We start from the raw sequence: 12,376 nt of genomic DNA on the forward strand, positions 1-12,376 counted from the left end.
TTAATAAGATATCTTTGTGTGCTTTGTATCAACCCTTACAGTCATATTTCACTAGCTTTATTAGACAATCTGCAGAGGAAGTTCCATGTGCCCACACACTGTTTGGTTTATAAGGCTATGTATACAAGATTTCTTTGAAGACTTTTTTGTTTGCCCTTACCTGACCAAGTTGTCCAAATGACAGAATCACATTCTATTATATGTTTGCTGTGCCCAGATTTTGGTTTCCAAATACCATTTTCCCCTAACAGGAACCAGTGCTCCTTGGAGAAATGACTTATTCTGGGTCTGGCACAACAAACGTAGAAGAGGAGCCTAGAACCTCTGTCACCCCAGAGATCCAGGAAGCTACTGAGACTACTGGGCTGTTTCAAAAGAAAAGGGAACCAACTCGAAGTGGTTCCTACTGGCCAAAGACAAAATAATTTGAGCACCGAAAAGAATAATGACATGGAGGAGATGAGAATATGTCAAATAGGCCACTTAAGCAAAAGTATTATTTTGAGCTGAAGGCAATTGAGAAACAGCAGATACAGGAAAAGCTGTTTACCCTCCCTAGCTTCCTAAAGGCGGGACAAAAGTTTCCCTTTGTGAAAGTGTCCCTCTCTCATGCCAGGAAGGGAAGAACAACCTTTATCCCCGGAGGTGGAGATAGTAAGAAGACGGGCTCTACAAACAAACCTTACTGAAGCAACCCTTACCTTCCATTTATTTCCCTCATATTGCTGCCTTCCCACAATTTACCACCCCAGAAGCCCAAGGTCCTTTTCCTTTGTCTTGTCAATGCCCCCAAATTTACTGCCCTTTGTTAAAATGATACATAAACCCACAGGTCTAACTGCCTCTTTGGATCTTCACTTCCTTTTCTTAGAGACCACCCTGTGCATACAGAATAACCCTTTTCTTCTGTTAATCTGTCTCTTATCAGTTTGACTCACCGAACCTAAGAGGGTAAAAACGTTTCTCCTCCTCTACCACTGCAATAGCTTGAGGCTACCAATTATATTAAAAACTCATAAATTCACCATGATACTAAAAATAGTAAGAGTAAACATTGGTCCCTTCTGGAGGACGCTCGGGAACCAGCTTATTATTCTGAAAACTGGTAACTAAAGAGAAATGGGCAGGCTTCCTCTACCCTTCTCGTTCAATCTGTTTTTCAAGACAACCAAATAGGTGATGAAGGAATTGTAGCCAATAAATACAAAAGCAATCACAGAATTAGAAAATCGCCATTTGACAGCCCTTAATGATCATCAGTGGTTGCTAAAACCAGTAGATGAAAGACTGACAAGGAACTGTATACTGAGCAAAGGAGGCTGACGGCACCTGGGCTACTGAGCAACATCAGCATCACACGGAAAAAGGCCACCAAAGAGTAGTTACCTTCTGAGGGGAAGAGGTGAGAAGGACAGAGCCCCACCTATGAAATATTCTAGCTGCAAAATTGAACCTGAACCTAATCAAGGCGCCACATGAAATTGACAATTCACAGGAAACACAGGGGCTAGAAGCACATGACAAAGGACACCAGAGGCTACAATCATCAAAATCCAGAATGTGAGAAGTGTGACAGAACATTTCCCCCAGGTTGGATGCCTTGGGGTCATCTATGACTCTTTCAAGACATCAACCTTTCTTCTTAATGCGCCTCCAAACCATACTATTATTCCTTTGCTATCTCTGTTAAATGCACTGTTTCTCTTTTTATTTTATTTTATTTTTTTTAAGATTGGCACCTGAGCTAACAACTGTTGCCAATCTTCTTTTTTTTCTGCTTTTTCTCCCCAAATCCCCCCAGTTCGTAGTTGTATATTTTAATTGTGAGTTCCTCTAGTTGTGGTATGTGGGACGCTGCCTCAGCATGGCCTGACCAGCAATGCCATGTCCATGCCCAGGATCCGAACCAGCGAAAACCTGGGCCGCTGAAGCAGAGCGCACAAACTTAACACTCAGCCATGGGGCCAGCCCCTAAATGCACTTTTCTCTTCCTTCCCATGAACTGTAACAAATTTACTCTTGTCCTTATGAGCAATCTTTTCCTTTTCATAGTGTTTATCACACTTTTTAATTAAATAGCAATATCTGTGTTTGTTTAGTTTGTGTCTCCCTCTGTCCATCCTAAAAGCTCCGTGAAGGCAAACAGCATGACTCTCTCGTTCTTATCTGTTACCCTGACATCTATTTAATGTATCATAATCATATGTTCCGTGACTGAATGCTCGATTGAATAAATGAACAAATGCACCAGCCTTCCGGACCACAATGTTAATTCCAGACATTTTTCCCCTTTCAATTCATCCTATAAACCGCTACCACACAAATGTCCCATAAAAATTACAATTATCCTATTACTTGAGTGACTTCCTTTCATCTATAGCATCAAGCTGAACTTCTCTGCTTCACTTTGAGGGCTGCAAAATCTGGCCCATCATTCCTTTCCTACCCAAAGACATTTCCCACCAGCCCCCAACTTTTCTGCTCCATGGCGTCCCATCCCTGCCACCCTCATCCCCAAGGCAGCCCTTTGCTGGAGCTGCAGCCATGCCAGTGGCGGATTCCCTCCTTCCTTCTCTCTGATTATCTGAATCCAACTCATTTCCAAAAACTCCTCTACAGTATCTTCTCCAGCTTCTCCAGAAGCTATCCATATTTCCCAGAGGCCAGAACCTCAGAGTGAATCAAGTCAAGTCAATCCTTTTCATGTTCATCTGATAAAACAGAATACAAAAGAAGTGAAGTGGCAGTTCCAAGCTACTTAGAAAGACAGATCAAAGCCCTGTGTACCAGCTCCCAGTTCAATGCCTCTTCACTCCACACCCGAGGGTCCTGCCTACCCTGTGAGTTGTTCAAGGACAGTATATTTCGCTGTGTTCTCCAGAGTGGTAGACGCGAAAGTAGGGTGAGCGTCCCTCAGGGGTACCCAACGCCATCGGGTAAGAAAATATTAGAACTTGTATTCATTTGTATTCTTCATTTCTTCCTTTTAAATTTTCTATTTCTATATGTGTTTTAATGTACATCACATATTGGTATAGTAGAACATGAATATAATTTATAAATACATGCAATGCATATACAGAGGTGCACGCTTCCGTATATACAAAATGTTTTTAACAGATAGGCAGCACGCAAACTTAGTAAAATCTGCAGTAGGCTGCTAAGCCAACTCCTGAGCATTAATAGCCCTAAGTATATATATCTATTGCCTATTGTTAACTAAGAAACCCTGGAACCATTTTGAAGGAGGTCTCTCTTCTCTGCTCCCTCCCTTGCTCTTTGAAATGTCTATTTTTTAAAGCCACTCAGTAGACTCCATGGCTTCAGGCAGTTTCAATCTGTTCAAATTCTTAATGACACTTACAGGCAATGGCTTCATTTAGAGAAGGCTTTCTTGAGAACTGTAGAGAGGATAGAGAGGGAGAGAAGGCTAAAGATCACGCCCCCGAGCCTGCTGGAGCACCTGGCAATATTTTCCTATGAGCTCACTTTTAGTGAGTTTATTTTGGTAACTTTCTGGAGATAAATCAAGTTCTAATTGGAAAGCAACATTTGTATATTGGGAGAGAGGAAAGTCAATAAGTGCTGGCATAAGGCACGGGGCAGCGTGGTGACTGACGAGAGCTCTCCTGAAACCAGACCCACGTATTGTACGGCTCTGGGCACATAACTTAAATCAAACACTCATAATTCCTCACTAGGTCAAAAAAATGTAAGCTAAACCCTTTGAAATAAAGGGTTCAAGTCTAGGTTTGCTCATTCTGGAATCGGGGATGTGAGAAAACTGGCGACTGAAATGAACATGATTTTTATTTCTGTTCCTTATGGAAGTAGATATCACCTAAAATAACTTAACAATCAGTTATTTCTAAAAAAGAAAAGAAAAGTTAAAGTAAAACACAGTTTACTGATTTGCTGGTTGTTCCCGCCTTCAAGTTGAGGTCGCTGGTTATATTGGTCATAAATCATATTCTACTTTTCATGGACATTCTGTTTAGGAAAAACATTGTGTTATTCTCCAATGTTTTCTCACCTGGAGAGTAAAAAGAATAAACTTTATCTCCTTAAACTTAAGCAAGAATTTTCAAAAGTACATCTAATTTTTTCCACAAAACGTAAGTGACCCAAAAAAGGACACTTTGTAAATTGCTAACTCTACAAATACTTCTCAGTAGACAAGATTTCTGATTACAGTATTAAGCACGGGCAATCAGCTGCATTCAGTATTTTATTCCTCAGATCCAGTTCTACTCTGTCCATACAGTCGAATCAGTTGGAAATGGAATTAATTATGTTTAGAAAGCGCTATTCAGGAAAGCACCGCTGGAGAGCTACAGATGTCCCCACACCTGTTGACTCCATCCCAAATCCAGCCCCATCCCCTGCACAGGAAGTTATTATTAGTTCTTTCCGGTGTCCTTCCTGTAGTCAGAAATATGTCAGCTGAGGACATAATAGAGCGTGCAACAGCATTTGCTCGTCTAGAATTACAGAACGTGGGGAGTGCACTCCCAGAGGCTCGGCCCGCCTGTGAGCTCACAGACACCTGCGAGGTGAGTGAGGGACCAGGACAGCCAAAGTACCTTCTCCAACGGAAGGCGAGTCACAGTCCTCTCTGTGAGACACTTGGATTTTAAGGCTGCAAAGAAAGAACCGAGCACGGTTTAACATCCAATAATAATCCTCAGTCACGGCTTGTAGAAAAATACTGGAATGCCCTGAATATAGTGACTTTTTACTGATTAAAATTAAGCAATCTTCAAGTCTAGAAATACATCTGAGACAAAAATCAATCCTGTAGTTTATTTGTAAGTTGAGTCTCTAAGATTCCAAAGACCTAGATAGAAACGTTAAAAATCCATCGATTGTTAAGACATTTGCCTCTATCAGGGAAGAGAAGGGTGCACCGGGGACAGGCGCACAGGGAGCAGCTCTGGGAGCACCTTAGGAGTCAGCTGAGCAGGGCAGCACAGTTGAAAGGGTCTCTGCCCAGAATGACCAGGGAGGGCGGGAGTAGAGACTATGCTAATCGGGAAAATGTTATGTGAGTTTTTGAGCCATGAAATGAGAAATAGGTTTTGGCTGATGAAACCCACACTAGTTGGGGGTGAAGATAATTTATTTTCCTTTTTGAAAATAGGCACCCTTCCCTGGCCAGTTGATTCAGCTATTTGGAGCTTAACATTTAACAAGGCCCAAGGCTTCAAATAAGCCAGCGATAAGTGTCACAAAGAGGAAGCTTTCTTTCACGACCAAAGATGGATCTACTACCTCTAAACCATCTCCTCCTAGAAGTCGATCTTTTTTGCCAGACAAAAGACTATGATTAACGTAGGGTAAACTGCTCAGCCTAATTTGAAAAATGAAGCATTCCATGTGACCTTGAGCAAGTTACCTAACCTCTCTGAGTCTTAGCATCCTCCTATGTCAGTTGCACTTTATAATTCCACTGACCATGTAGGGTTTGGGGGAAGGTTAGAACAGCTTCTACATGGAAAGCTCTGGGTAGCACGTCAGGCACATAGTACGTGCTCAAGAAATGTTAGCTATCACTAATATCATTATTTTCTTACTAAACATTAAGGATGGGTCAGTAAATCGTCTTCTCTCCTGAAAGCATACCAAGAACGAGGGACTTGACTTTGGAAACTGAGGAAGTAGTTAAGCAATAGGATTCAGGGAGTCTTAACCTGATCAAAGTGAAAAGACTGTCCTTGGCAAAGCCTCAGGAAGGGAACGCTACGAAAAGGAAAGGCAGCCGGAAGGGGAACCCTGTGGAGGACCGACTTGACCCATATTAAGAAACTGGGTGTGATGTGCCATCTACGCCCTAGATGTTCGGCTTTGCCGCAAGCAGAGAGGCGGTGGTGAAAACGCAAAGGCGCGGAAGGTGCCCTTTCCTCGGAGAACCAGGCAGCGTCCTCGCGGGGAGACCCATGTCACTATAACCCAGCTGAAAACAGCGCCCGTTGGGGTGACACTGAGGTTGCAGCAGGAAGGACACCATCCATCAGCCTGAAAAGAAAAAGGGCTCCCTGCAAACATGAATGTGTCCCCACAGGCTTGCCCTCCCTCCCTCGCGCCCCTTCTCGGGAAGCTGCTCCTCTGCGCCGAGGTGTTGGGTCGGTGGGGGTGTCGGCTTAGTTGCTGAAGCAGGCCAATGGGATCAGAAGCTAAGTAAACTTCCTCCGCAACAATAAAGACCTGCTAAACAAAGGATTATCCCCAAGTGGGAAAAAAAGGATGTCTTTGCTGTCACTCATCGCTCCCTTCAGGGAACAAGCTCGTGAAAGCCAGCCTCAGACGCTTACAAATAGAGCAGCTTTCCCAAATCTGATTATGAGCCCTCTGGGCTTTGAAAATTATGGCAGCTTATGAAAAGTAACCACAGAGCCCTCTGCGGGTGTAGAGTGGGGCCCTGGGGGAGCGCCCTGGGAAGGGAATAAATTCTAGCCGGGCCCTCCAGGTCTCCTTGCCAAATAAAAATACAGAGCTTTCCATCAACACAGAACCATTTGCATCTTTGGCTTAAAAAACAAAGAGTAAATTCTTTCTGTTGTTGTGTGTGTGTGTGTGTGTGTTTGCTTTGTTTTACTCATGTAGATATTTGTGGTTGATGTAAAATAAGACTTCTAAAATTATGAAGGTTGCAAAGACAATATAAGATAGTACAAACCAAGGAAAATTGAAGTGTCTCCCTTCATAACATCGTCATAAAGAAAACATAAAGTGTGATATTTGTTATCACAGATTGCCCCCAGAGAGCCAGAGGCGAAGGCAGGGCTGATGGCAGCACTGCCCCTCCCCTGGCTACCCCTGGGGACCTCGCTAATCAATCATGGTACTGTTCCTTCTAAACAAAACAGTCCAGGCATTCGCCCATCCATCAGAGATGGCATGGAAGTGGAGACCAAGTCAGGAAGATATCTAGGAGTCACTGAATGAACTCTGAACAAAAATATTTGTAAGAAGGTACTTCACACTGGGTACCAAAGTGCGGAGAAAAGAATGCTAGATTAGGACAGTGGTGTCAGATGGCAGCGTACATCAGAATGCCCTGGAGGGCTTCTGAGGCACCGATTGCTGAGACCCGCAGCGTTTCTGACTGAGTAGGTCTGGGGCTTCCCAGAATTTGCATTTCTCGCAAGCTCCCAGATGGTGCTGATGCTGCTGGTCCGAGGACCGCATTTGAGAACCACTGAACTAGGGCTTAAGGACACTGTGGGCTGATCATGACTCCCAAAGGTATGTCCACATCCTCATCCCTGGAACCCTGCATGCTACCTGATATGGTAAAGTTTTTGCAGATATGGTTAAGTTAAAGGTCTTGAGATGAGGGGGTTATCCTAGACTAGCTGGTGGGCCTGCTGTGAACTGAATGTTTGCATCCCCCCAAAATTCATATGTTGAAACCCCAACCCCCAGTGTGATGGTATTAGGAGGTGGAGGCATTGGGAGGTTATTAGATTTAGATGGAGTCATGAGAGTGGGGCCCCTGTAACGTGATTATCGTCCTTACGAGAAGAGGAAGAGCCCAGAGCTCATTCCCTCTCTTGAGGACATAGCAAGAAGGCAGCCATCGCAAGCCAGAGACAGAGCCTTTGCCAAGAACCCAACCATGCTGGCACCCTGGTTTGGACTTCGCAGTCTTCAGGACTGTGAGAAATAACCATCTGTGGTTTAAGCCCTCGGTGTGTGGTTGTTATAGCAGTCCAAGCAGACGTAGACAGTCCCCAAATGCCATCACCAGTATCCTTGTAAGAGGGAGGCAGAGGAGATCAGACACAGAAGGGGAGGCGGCACCGTGAGCACAGAGGCAGAGGCTGGAGGGATGTGGCCACAAGCCGAGGAACGCCAGCAGCTCCCAACAGCAGTCGGGCAGGAAGGACTCTCCCCCAGAGGCTCCAGGGAGACCTGCCCTGCAGACACCTGGATTTCAACCTGGTAACACTGGCTTTGGACTTCTGACCTCAGAACTGTGAGAAAACACATGTCTCAAGCCCCCAAGTTTCTGGTAATTTGTTACAGCAGCCATAAAAAAATGAATGCACCATCTTAAACCTGAGAGACTAGATGCACAAACAGACAATGGCTCGACCAGTCACAAGCACAGAGCTTGGACCTACAGCCTCTGCAGCCATCAGCCTGGAATGGGCAGGCTTGGTCAGTAACTGCCAGCTTCCCTAATTTTTGCCACTGTTTCCAAATCAGGATCAAGGAGGAAAAGCCGATCCCACAGGATGCCTGCTTCTCCTTAGCTTTCTGCTGCCTTCCCCAGACCAGCAGCCTCCATCAGAGCATTCCTAGAGCCTTCCGCTTTTCGTGATAAAGATTCCCCACTCCCTGCCCGCCTCTGGGTCTCTGGCAAACGCAGGTGACGTGGCTGGGATTCCCTTGCATAGCGCGTTCTGAATAAATGGTCTCGATTTGTTGTCAGTTGGGTGGGTGTTATTTCCACAAATCCTTTGTCCCAATAATAAATTTGTACTCAGAGTTTACTTCCTACCACACCAAGCAGTACCTTTCTCACAGAAGATATTCAGCAATTATTTTTAAGATCGAAGTGACTTCAGTACAGCCTCCCATATTACAGATGAGGAAACTGAGACCTGGAGAGATGAATCGATTTGCTAAAATTTGTGTCAAAGGTAAGATTAGAATCCAGATGTCTGGACTCCCAATCCAGTGGTTTTTTACACTGGGAGGTTGCCCTATTGCTCCAGTCCCCACCCCGATCCACCACCTCCTCGGTAGTATTATACATCCTTGCGAAGGGCTTGGGATGGAAAGAGTGGCCTTTCCGGTCCTGTGACTGGGTTTGGCCATGGGACTTGCTTTGGCTGATGGCATGTTCCTATCCTGACTCAAGCAAGACTCGAAATACGCTCTCACGGCTGGGCCGGCCTCTTGCACCCCTGGCTGTCGCCACAAGAAGAACCTGCTTCGGTTCCTCGCAGGTCCGAGGAGGAGAAGAGACCCACAGAGCAGGCCTGCCCTCGCCCGGATCCTGGAGCCCTGATCAGTCGATCGTGGCCGCCCCAGAGACGCAGGAGCGGAAAGGCCCGGTGGGCCCTGAGGGTGCGTGGTATTTCTCTGCAGCAATAGCTGAGTAACGCCACTACTAATTATTTTAAAGAAAATGCCTGAGGCTCGCTCAACAATGGAAAGGTACAGCCGGGCAGGCTCCTCGCAGGGAGGGCGCACGGGGGGCGCTTCAAAGCCCACCAGCGGGGAGAGAGGAGAAGTCAGCTGGCGACCGAGACCGAGGCGCCTAAATCATCTCAGAGCCGCCCACCGCCCCCGCCCCCCGGGTGCCGCGTTCTCATAGCTGGAACCCCGTCTCAGGAGCCGCTGCCTCTGGGGCGGGATTCCACGGAGGCTGCGCCCCAGGGGCGAGCGCGGGCCGAGGAACTCCCGAAGGCCCCGGCCAGCTCCCGGGGGGACGCCCGCACGACCCCGGCCCGCTCCGTGGGGACCCCTGCAGGCCCCCGGCCCGCTCCGGGGGGGCGCCCTCAGACCCCCGGCCCGCTCTGCAGCGGTCTGCTCCGCCGCCCTCCCTGCAGCTAGTGGTCCCCTCAGACCCCATGGAGGCCCTGGGCCCATGCTCCTGAAGAGCTGGCCTGGAGAACCTAAGGAAGACGCAAGGAAACGGTGATAGTCTCTGGAAAAGAAAAAGCCGAATGAAGCTGGATTTGCTCTTTGATTCCCTTTCAGGCACATTCATTACGTTACTAATGAAATTTGGGCTATAACTCTACTTTTTGGACTCTGCCCCAGAGAACTTCTAGCACGTGCCCGAGGAGACATACGCAGGGGTCGCCGTCTGTCTGTCGTGTCCAGACCTAGAAACAACCCATGTGCCCAGCAGTAGAGGAATGGCTGCACGGACTTTGATCTCTCTGCACCCTGGAATCCTTTGGGACTGGTTTAAACGAAAAAGGTCAATTCGAAGTGTACTGTTGAGCATTGAGTGGGAAAGACAAGGGAGAGAATATACAGGCATATGATACCATGTGTGTAAATACACTCCCGCACACAAAACATGGGTATTTTCTGAATATAAAGTGCCTAGGGAAGCATCTGGAAGGATACATAGCAGCATCATAGTACTGCTCAGCTCAGAGCTTTTGAGTCGACAAGAACTCCGTCAGGGGAGGGGTCAAAGGGCAATCTGGTCGTCGGTAATGTTTTGATTTTTTCACATGGTGAATGTATTTGTCTTTACATTACTATATATTAACATATAATATATATTATTATAGTATATAGTATATATATATTAACATATAATATCTATTATTTCCGCCTAGGAGCACATGGGAGCACATGGATGGTAGGAACGCATGTCAGTTCAGTCCTACGGATATTCAGGTGTCAGGCGTTGTGGAAAGGATGGAATTAAAATACAGTCCTTGTCTTCAGTGTGCTGGCAGTCACCAGACTTGGGAAATGCCCTTCACCAGGGAAAAAACCCTGAAGATGTACCAAACCTTTCTTGCAGGATAGCGCTCACCGAAACCACGGCATCCGTCTTGTCAGTAAGTGCTCTTCGGTTCCACCCACAGTGGGATGTTCCTTCCGCTTCAGAACGCCTTCTTCCAGCTCTGCTCCAGGATCACGGCAGCAATCTGGAGGCTACAGTGACCGGCTGTGAGCACACTCCCGGTTCTGTGAAGTCTGCGCACACACACGTTAATGTTGGCGACGGTCATGGCTGGGTGTTTGGATGACTTGCAATTTAATCTTCTTCCTGGTGATTCCCTTTTTCAAATTTTCTGCAATAAATATGTATTAATTGAGAAAGCAAAACTAAGCAAATGCTAATTCTTTTTAAAAGTTACCACATGTTAATCAATTGACAAATAAGTGCTCTTTCTTTCAACATTCAGAAGCCATTTTTATTGAGTCCCTAACTCACCACCCTACCTACTTACCTACCTACCTTCAGCCGATGTGGCCACCTCACAGGAAGCTGGGGGACCCTGCGACCCCCTGTGGCAGGTGCATATCCCAGAAGGAAACAAGTAAAAGCTTCTGACCTGATGGAAAAACCCCCTTGATTCTGAGGCCTTGGGGCTGGTGGCTGTCTTGTTCCTGACGCTCAGACTTGGGATGGAAGGCGGGTTTGCCCTGGAGCCTCGGACTCAGCAGCTAGCCCGGGTCTGGCTCCCACCTGTTCGTAGAAGCGAGGGGCCAGGCAGCCTTGAGAAGCCAGTCTGCCCTGGGCCTGCTCTCCACCTTTCACTTCCCGGCTGGCCTTGACTCCTGTGTTCTAGCTTCTGGCGTGATGAAAGGCAAGGAGCAGGGTGCTCCTCTTGACCCTTACCAATTTTCTCTTCTTCCTCTTTCTCATCCTGAATCTTGTCCCTTGCCATTGCCAACCAAGCGCTCCTGCCCTGAAGCCTGGACTGCTTCAGGAGCCTCCGCACCATCTTCACGGCCGCTACTGTCCCCTCCTTCGATCCACCCAGCATGGCGCTGCGGGACTGACACACTCGTCACATCACTTCTGACTCAGATCTCTCCCGTGTGTTCATGTCGCCCGACCTGAAGTCTGGATCCTCACCACAACAGTCGGCACCTCCAGACTCCATCCCGTCCGAAAGCTGTCTCTCCAAACACATTTCCGCCGCTCCCCCAATGCCGTCCACCAACACGTTTACTGACACCTGCCGTGCGAGCACTCCACTCGGTGCTGGGGCAGAGACACGGAGAGCCACCAGTCTGCTGAAGGAGACAGACAGCTAGCAGATGATCAGGCAGACTGAGCTAAGAGCTCTCATGCAGGGGCTGGGCGGCGGGGCCTCGGGTAGCACCACGGAGGAAAGCCTATTCCAGACGGGAAAGTGGGAGGAGGGTCTTGGAGGGGTTCCGGAGGAGATGATGCCTGAGCCAGAGCTAGAAGGGAAGTGAAGGCTAAAAAGCTGAAGTGGACAAAGGGCTTTCCGCACAGAGGGAACAGCACGGGCAAGGCCTGGAGGCCTGAGGGAGGAACTCATGAGATGGTGCACGTGGGCCTGGCCGGAGGCACGGGAGGGAGAGCTCACTCTGTCTGGGCAAAGTGGTGCTGATGGGCCGAGCCTGGGCTTTGAGCATGGCAGATCACAGACTAAATGTGACATAAGACAAGTTATTTAGCCTATCAGAGCCACAGTTTCCCCATCTCTAAAATGGGATTAAAAATATCAACAATGGGGGCCAGCCTGGTGGCACGGCAGTTAAGTTCACACACTGCTTCTGCAGCCCGGGGCTCACCAGTTCAGATGTGGGGTGTGGACCTATACGCTGCTCATCAGCCATGCTGTGGAGGCGTCCCACATATAAAGTAGAGGAAATGTGCACAGATGTTAGCTCAGGGCTAATCTTCCCCCCCAAA

Source organism: Equus caballus, chromosome 23 (genome assembly GCF_041296265.1).
Source record: "Equus caballus isolate H_3958 breed thoroughbred chromosome 23, TB-T2T, whole genome shotgun sequence".
Taxonomy (NCBI): domain Eukaryota; kingdom Metazoa; phylum Chordata; class Mammalia; order Perissodactyla; family Equidae; genus Equus; species Equus caballus.